Source organism: Heterocephalus glaber, unplaced genomic scaffold (genome assembly GCF_053883595.1).
Source record: "Heterocephalus glaber isolate CG9 unplaced genomic scaffold, H.glaber_assembly_v1.0 deba00000281, whole genome shotgun sequence".
NCBI lineage: Eukaryota > Metazoa > Chordata > Mammalia > Rodentia > Bathyergidae > Heterocephalus > Heterocephalus glaber.
In genome coordinates this window covers 12,337,379-12,346,314 of record NW_028258139.1, presented here as the reverse complement: position 1 = coordinate 12,346,314, position 8,936 = coordinate 12,337,379, and the positions used below count along the sequence as shown (strand labels likewise).

General features: G+C 48.3%; 1 protein-coding gene across 21 annotated transcripts in view; it reads left to right on the top strand.

Moving 5' to 3' along the window:
- The first annotated feature begins 3,668 nt into the window (after positions 1-3,668).
- The window catches only part of Mroh1 (maestro heat like repeat family member 1), a 78,102-nt gene continuing 72,834 nt past the window's right edge, over positions 3,669-8,936 (top strand). For 13 of the 21 annotated variants that reach the window (XM_013069225.3, XM_087183372.1, XM_013069211.3 and 10 more), the window contains exon 1: positions 3,669-3,818. The gene's annotated coding sequence lies outside the window, so the exon portion shown is untranslated. The other 8 variants (XM_087183303.1, XM_087183299.1, XM_087183294.1 and 5 more) reach the window with 7 other exon arrangements.

Here is an 8,936-nt window from a genome sequence, read left to right as displayed (position 1 = left end):
ACACCTTTGGCATTACACTCACAGCTTCACACACTCTGCTCTAAGAGGCACACTGCCTGGCCTTCCAGGCCTTCTGAAATCTGGGTGGAAGCCTTCCTGACCCCACAACCCTTGCATTCTCCGTGCTCATAAAACCAGCACCGTGTGGATGGCACCAAGCTGTACTGCCAGCTAGAGCAGTAGCCAGGCTTCTTTTTTCACTGTATGGGTAGAGTGCCTGGATTGCTGGGCAGTATGAACCCAATCTGGAGGAATAAATTCTCTAGGCAACCGTATTCTGGAACTTGGTACTCTGGGGTTCTTACCAGAGTCTTTCACCTTTGCATTTTTAAGGCTGCAAAGAATGGAGTCCTGCTGGTTCTTGTGATGTGCTCAGGCTATCTTTTCTATTGTCCTCTTCCAAAACACTTGGCTTTTTATTGCTAAACTTTTCAGCAACTAAGTTCTCCTCTGTTCCATCTTTGTAGGCCACAAATTTACTGGTGCTTTATTTCTGGACAAACTCAAAACTTTTATTTATTTATTTATTTATTATTTTTGTGTTGTTTTGTTTTTTTAAGATAGAGTCTCATTATGTAGTTCAGACTAGCCTTGAAATCACCATGTAGCCTAGGCTGGCCTCCAACTCACACCGATCCTCCTGTCTCAGCCTCCCTAGTGCTTGGATTACAAGCGTGAGCCACCACACCTGGCTTAAAATTTTAAAATTATGTTGCTGGGCCTTTTGCTCTTGATTCTCAACACAAATATCTGGCTAAAACCCCCCCACAGTAGCCATGCCACCACCTCAATATTAGACTGTCTTGAAATTTCTACCACAAGATTAGTGTGCCGGGCTGGGATTTAGCTCAGTGGTGCGGCTTCCTGCCTCTGCCTCGCAAGCACAAGGTCCTGAGTTTGATCCCTGGTACAAAAAAAAAAAAAAAATTAGTGTGCTACTCTTAGTCTCAGGCAAAGTCTCTGGACATGAGCAAAATGCAGACAAATTTTCTGCCAAAGCATAATACACACGGTCTGAAGTCCACCAGCCATAGTCCAGGATTTCAGATCTGAGTACAACAAAGCAGTACATGTTTTACAGATGACAAAATTGAGGCCCACTGATGGCACAGCCCAGGCCCAAATATGTGAGCTCTCTGCTGTGACTCAGATGGGCCAGCACCATGGCTGATGGGTAGACATTCTGGGAGCATCCACAAGGGCCTGGTACAAGGGCCCAGTGAGTCTGGAGACTTGCACTGTCCTGCACTGAGATCTATAGGTGGATGTGGCCTGCCTGTGCAGTGATGACTTTGAAGTAGGCCTGCCTGGGCTGGTCAGACAGACATGTTTTCTCATCTGTGATGGACCATTAGCTTCCTGAGTGCAAGGCTCCTGCTTAATATTCCCTTGTTAAGCCACAGCCCTATTCTGGCCAATTGCCTGTTAATAATCGGTCTATGGCTGACCTGAGGGTTAGAAAAAGACTTCTCCCTGGCATCTAATATGAGTTGGTTACCCAGGAATTAGAAGGGGTAGGGTGGTACAAGAGGCTAGGCAAAGGTTGTTGAAGGTAGGTGACTGTAAGAAGCTGTCACTTAGCCAGGCATGGTGGTGCACCCCTGTAACCCTAGCACTCTGGTGCCTGAGGGTGGAAGATCACTGTGAGTTTGAGGCCAGCCTGGGATCCATAGTGAATTCAAGGCCAGCCTGAACTACATAGCAAGACCCTGTTTCAAATTTTAAAAACAAACAAACAAACAACAGCTTCCACTTTCATAACTGGGGAGCACAAGGAAAGATTGTATGGCACCAGCCAGGGGTGGCCATGGCCCTGGCTGCTGCTGTCCAGCCTGGGAGTCCATGCTTCACAGACAGAACCCTTCTCTCACCTTCCTGGTACCAGGACCCAGCTGGAAACTAGTGGATACTAAAGCTGAGCCATAACAGGTAGAAACTGTCATCAGCCCTGTCCACCTTACTTGTGTACAGTCTTGATTGTCTTCCTCTTTGTCTAGACCCTTATTAGACCATCAAATCCATGGAGCTTCACTGAGTACTGTCATATTCTAGCTTTGTGGTAAATAATGTAATAAAAGTAAAAATGAAAGTTGTGATGCATGCTGGGCAGCTTGTGTACTTGGGGAGAGAAGAGATAGTTACTGGGACTATAGAGGGCCACAGTACCAGAGGGGCATGTTGGGCTTTGGACATGGGTGGGGGCACTTCAGGCTTTAGGAAGAGTAGTGTGTCATCCAGGTGTGACCTCGGAAAAGGCCTCTTTCTCTAGCAATTTCTTTATTTCCTCCTGCCTGCTGGGGGCCACCTTCCCATCAGTGTCTTGGGCCAGGCCCCATCAAGTGTCCCACTTTCTCCATCATCTGTGTCCTGCTCCTTTCTCTTGGGCTCTGGCCTCACAGTAAAAACAGGCCCAACCTCCTTTCGTGCCAGAAAAAGAATGTCTTGTCCTAGAGTTTTTAAAATCCCCATGTTGCCTCTTCAAACCTTAGCCTGCCTCCCTCCCGGGCCTGGCCTTACCTATCCAGCAACTTAATTTCCACATCTAACTGACACTGTTAGGAGTGGTTGCAGCCTGCCTAACCACTTCCTTTTCCTCAAATGGCGCTTTCACTTCTTGGGTTTCCAGAATATCACCCACTCCTTTCTTTTGGTCCTCAAACACATCCAGGCGATTCTGGCTGGCTTCAATCTTGTCCTGAATCCCCCTACTCCCAGCCCTTTCACCGACCCAAGCCACAGCCCTTTTAATTCTTCTTTCCTTTTTATTGACCTCTCTCAAGATTCTAATAACCCGCATGAAGGGACCCTATTTTCTCCAATCTCATGGTGTCCGCGGGCAAACTGGACCTCCATCTCTCATGGGCTTGCGTTGTGTACTTCTTCGCTGAAGGGCCCGCTGCCTGACGTTTCTGCAGTGCTTGCTGGATGTTCAGTGTGTGTGTTTGTTTTTTATTTTTAATAAATTTTATTTTATCCCATTTCCCCACAAACCTCCCCCCTCCCTATGTACAAAAGCTTTGTTTCCATTTCTTTTCTTTGTTTTCAAAATAAATTTTATCCCATTCCCCCCTCAAGCTCCTCTCCCTATGTACAAAAGCTTTAAGTTTCCATTTTTTCCTTCTATTTTCACTTTTTTTTTTCTTGTCCTTTCCTTCCTTTCTCCCTTCCTCATTATTTGTGAGAGATACAGAGCATGACAATGCCGAGTGTGTGTCTTGGACTGCTGCGCTTGGTGTGTCTTCCCGGACAGGTACGTGTTTGCAAGTACACCTGCTTGCTGAGCATTTGGGCGCAATAACGCGCCAAGCCTGTGGCCAACAAGGGGTGTGGGCTGTGGAGTTTGGCGGGGTGGGGTGGGGGCGGGTATGGAGGATCGTCAGGTATAGGCTTCCGTGTACAGGTAGACCAGGTGTGCAGGTAGACCAGGTCGCCTAAGAGCGTGCCCATGAGCAGAAGCCAGATCAGACTGGCTCCGCCCCACCTCGGCCCTGCCCCACCTCCGGCTTTGGTGGAGTTCACGCCTGTCAGGTGCTGCGATTATCGGGAGGCAAGGGCAGAGGCGGAGCACTAGGAGGAGTCTGCGCAAGAAGGTGCGCAGGGTTGAGGGGTGGGGAGAAGGACGAGCAGCGAGCGTGAGAGAGACGTACCTCCAACCAGTGAGCGCAGAGGTCCAGTGTGGAGGCGGGACCAGGATGCAGTTCGCCAGGCCGCGGTTGGCCAGAGATCGGAGGAGGCGGGCTCTGTGTGAGTCTCCGCCCATTCCAGACATCGGCTGGGCGGGAGGGCGGCGCCCGGGCCGCTGCGTTGTAGCTCCTCAGGTAAACTGCCGGCTGGAGCTAGCCTTCCGACGCTGCTCTGGGGAGACGCCCTTCACCCCTCGGGGAACCTGGGCGGGAGAGGCTGGAACCTGCGCCTCTACTGTGCGGCGGGGAAGTGTAGTCAGGGGGCGCCTCCCCAAGGTTGGCGGCGAGCGCCTGGAATCCTGGAGTCTCGTGGTCGGGGCCTGCCCCTCTCTCGGCTCAGGTTCGCCCTGCAGAGCCGGCTACGCCGCGTCGCACCCGGAAGAGAGACCTGGGAACTTGTTAGTCAGCTCTTCACTTGCGGACGCCAGCGCCTGGCTCCCTGGTGCTTGTCCCTGCCTCCCAGGGGGCGCCTGGTTTGCGTCCCTGCCCCTCCCGGAAACTTAGTGGCTCCCCGTCCTTACCCCTCTTGGGAACTGGGTGGTCTCCGTCCCTCCCCCTCCTGGGAATTCAGTGGCTCCCGGTCACTGTCCCTCCCTCCTGAGGGGCCTCAGGATCCTCGTCCCTTTGACCTACAGTGGGGTCACCGGAGGTTCCCTCCACCCTCACTGGGAAGCTCAGCCCAAACCTGGAGAGTTGGAAAGCCCACGCACACCAGGGCCGCTAATCTTTCCGTGTTTGTTTCGACAGGAGGCGATGTAGAGTAGGGTGATGATTTGTCCAGTCACGAGGACTGCTGGTCCGATAGTGTAGGTCACACAACGGGGAGGGCTGTAGGCAGCCAGCTTTCAGGCAAGACTAGTTCTAGGTGGTGCCGAGCCGGCTGGGCCATCTGATTTGGAGATCGTTTTTCCTGCAGCGCCAGTGAACCTGCAGTATTGGCTCCGTTTACACACCTTAGGTAAATTCCCCTTTGCCAGCTCAGGGTGGGAACCGGACAGTCATAAACTCCAGTGCAGCGAGGTAAGCACAAGGGGTGTGGGAATGGGACAGAGATGCTGGCGTGGGAAGCCCAGGAGCTGCTGAGCCAGGGAGTGTGAATTGGAGTAGCTGTGGAGTGGAGTCCACCTTTGAGTTGCTAGTCCTGGAGGCAGAGACCATATTGAAAAGAGATGGTGGTAGAACTGGAGAAGGTGTAGGGTGGGAGGTGGAGGAACAGGAGCTGATGATACTGATTTCTGACCTACATCACTGAGTAGTGATATTGTAGGAAAGAGGAGGCCTGGGATAAAGATAGTGGGTTAAGTATTAGAGATTTGGGGCTTGAGTAGCCATGACCATCTGGATGGAAGTGGGAGGGAAGTCCATGGGAATGTTTGACTGTGAGAGATATTTTGTTGGTACAGGTGTTTATGATATGGTTGCCTGTATAGTCTCAGCAGCTGCAGGCCTGGGGATGCTGTGAACAGGATCTTCATTCCTGGGCTTCAGGTTCAGCCCACATTACCAGGTGTCGCTGGTCTTTTTGGTGTTAGAGTGGAATAACCAGAGGTTGAGTTGAGTTGTCTTTGTTCACTTGAAACTGATATTGGGGCCACTGTAGCTTATTCATACTTGCATCTTGCTTCTTCTCCCTCCCTCAGGAAGGACTGCTCCATCCTGAGGGACATTAGGGGGTCACAGTGGAATCTGTGGAGCATGTGTTTGCTTGAGTTCATGGCCATCCATGTGGGGAAGCAGATGTTGGTGCTCAGATTTCTTTCTGGGGGTCCACAGAGACCCAGGTAAGAAGCAAAGTTGTTGCTGTCATCAGCAACCCCAGGCCTGGTAACTTCCTTTCTCTGAGCTGAGTTGTTTGGAGTTAAAAACATCCTCTCCGTATGCCAGCTTACGTAGCTTGATCCTCTTAGGGAAGGAGCACCAGGCAAGACTCTCATGGCTCTTTCAGTTTCCTGGCCAGTACTCAGAATACTGGCTGCTGAAAGTCACGAGAATCATGCTTTCTTCACAGAGCTGGAGAAGTCACTTTGCTTCAGAGGTTGCCTGTGAACCTCATGACACAGCTTCACATGGCTTATGTTGAGAAATCATGCTGTCGGTGGGTGGTAAGCAAGGAGTGCTGGACAGCATCACCTTGGGTCACCAGTCCAAGTGCTTGCTGGTGACTCTGGAAGTTGACTCTTCTCTGGCCCCTGTTAGGAAAAAGAGATTTTTGGATCCAGTGGCTGGGTGGGGCAGTCTGTGACCTTCCCACAGGCTCCAGGGTAGCTCATTGCTGCCTCTGGGCTGTGGTACATGTAGCCTGCTTTGCCTTCCATGACCTCATCTGACCCCCTCTGGGTTGAGTGTAGGTGGCCCAGTGCCTCTGCTGTGCCAGTATATCTGGCAGCTGCACTACTTTTGTGAGTCCTTTATGTGGCCCAAGAGAACCTTCATCCAGTGATTGTGTGGGCCTGAGACAGCGCCTAGTGAGCATTTACTAAATGTGGAACCAAGAGGATACAGCTTCTTCAGTCCTATAAACATGTATACAGTATATATAGAGAGACCTCATCAATTCTATTTATCTACCACTTTCTCCAATTAATTTTGGTTTTGTGTTTTGTGTTTTTTTGGTTTGGTTTTGTTTTTGTTTTTTGAGACAGGGTTTTACTGTGTAGTTCAGGCTGGCCTTGAACTCACTATGCAGCCCAGGCCAGCCTTAAACTAACAGTGATCCTCCTGCCTCAGCTTCCTGAGTGCTGGGATTATAGGCATGTGCCACCACACCTGGCCTGGTTTTGTGTTTTAAATTTACCCAGAGCTGGGCATGGTGACATATGCCTGTTAATGTTAGCACTCTGAGAGGCTGAGGTAGGTTTTCAAATTCAATTCCAGCCTAGGAAACTTAGCTAGACACTGTCTCAAAATTTTTTACAAAAGCAGGACATAGTGATTACATGCCCATAATTCCAGCACACAGAAGGCTAAAGCAGGAAGATTGTGCCAGTTGGAGGCCAGTGTACATAGCAAGTTCAAGGCCAGCTTGAACTACGTATCGATACTCTGTCTCAAAAACAACAACAAAAGAAGCCTGGAGATGTACCTCAGTAGTAGAGTGCCCCTAGGTTCCATTTCCAGCACTACCCCCCTCCCCCCAATTATTCAAATCCTTGACAGGCATTTAGGTTTTTTCTAACATTGGCATACATAAATGTCTGTGCACTAGTGTGAGGGCATCTCAGATAGATGTAGAAAAATACTTGGTCTTTTAGGTTTGTAGTGGCCACTCCTCAACCTCCGACACTGGTATCAGTGCCCAGCACTGAGACAGTCCTTATCCTTACCACATCTGATGTTCAGGGAGCTCACTCTGTGCCTGGCTTCACTCCAAGTCATGGCCTACTACTGGAGGTACTGATCATCAACACTTAGCATATGGTAGAAGGGGACTCAGGAGATTCCACACTTGCTAATGGCTATGCAGTAAGCATGTGCCAAGGGGTGTCTGGCTCTAGTTCTGAGTGTTTCACTAACCAATGTGCCGCATTGCCTGTCAACTCTGGAAAGACAGCAAGATTTTTTTTTGGACAGAGTCTTATTTTGTAGTTCAGACTGGATTTGAATTGACTATGTAGCCCAGGCTGCCCTTGACCTCATGAGGATCCTTTTTTCTCAGCCTCCCAAATGCTGGGATTACAGGCATTCACCACCACACTGGGCTCGTAAGATACATCTGCTTGTTCTAAGGGGTGGTCATTACAGTTCCCATATATCTATTGGCTGTCTCTTCTGAGAATTCCAGTGTTCCTTGCCCCTTATCTTGTTTCTCTTAGTGATGTGCACACTCCTGTGCATGTTAATATTAGGCTAATTAATCTGGATGTGGTGAGACCGTATCTCAAAAAAAAAACCCAAAACACCCCAAGCTGGGGATTTAGCTCAGTGGTTCCGACGCCTGCCTCGTAAGCACAAAGTCCTGAGTTCGATCCCCGGTACCAAAAAAAACCACAACACACCTCCAAATAGCCTGTTGTTATATGTATTATGAATGATTTATTCTGCCTTATACTTCTTTTTTTTTTTTTTAGGTTTTTGAGACAGGGTCTCGCTAGTAATTCAGGCTAGCCTTGAACTCACTATGTAGCCCAGGCTAGCCTTGAACTTGCAGCAATTCTCCTGCCACAGCCTCCCAAGTGCTGGGGATTACAGGCATGCACCATTACACTCGGCCTTATTTTTCTTTTTACAAAATTGTTATTTATTTTTAAACTGCCAAAAATTTAAACATGGTGTACAACACGATGTTTTGAAATATGTACATCATGCAATGGCAAAATCAAGCTACTTAACATATGCATTACCTCACATACTTGTTTATCTGTGGTGAGAATACTTAAAAATCTATTCTTTTAGCAATGTTCAAGTATACCAGACATTCTTATTAAGTAAATACTTAATTGTACAAATACATCTCTTCAGACAATGATTTTTTTTTTTTTTTTTTTTTTTTTGGTACCAGGGATCGAACTCGGGTCCTTGTGCTTGCGCAGCAGGAGGCAAAACCACTGAGCTAAATCCCAGGCCCACAAATACATCTCTTGACCCTAGTCTTCCCATCTAATTGAAACATTGTAATTTATCCAATTGCCCAGCTTCTGATAACCACCATTCCATTCTCTGCTTCTATGAGTTCAACTTTATTTTATTTTATTTTTTTTTTATTATTATTTTTTTGGCACCAGAGATCAAACTCGGGACTTTGCGCTTGCAAGGCAGGCGCCGGAACCACTGAGCTAAATCCCCGGCCCAGCTTTATTTTATTTTTGTTGTTACTGGTGCTTGAAACTGCTGGATAAGCTCTCTGTCAGTGAATTACATCTCAGCCCTTTTAATTTTGAGACAGGGTCTTGCAAAATTGCTCAGTCTGGCCTTGAACTTCCAATCCTCCTACCTCAGCCTCTTGAGTAGCTAGGATTATAGGCATGAGGCACTGTGCATAGTGAGTTCAACATTTTTAGATTCTAAGTGAGATCAGAGAGTATTTGTGGTTTTTTTTTTTTTTTTTTTTTTGGTACCGGGGATCGAATTCAGGTCCTTGCGCTTGCGCAGCAGGCGGCAAAAACCACTGAGCTAATTCCCTGGCCCAGAGTATTTGTTTTTATGTGACTGGCTTATTTCACTTCACACTTTACCACTTATTTCACTTTAGGGATAAGTAGCCTTTGTCCATACCACCATATTTTCTTTATCCATTCATCCATTGTTGGACACTTA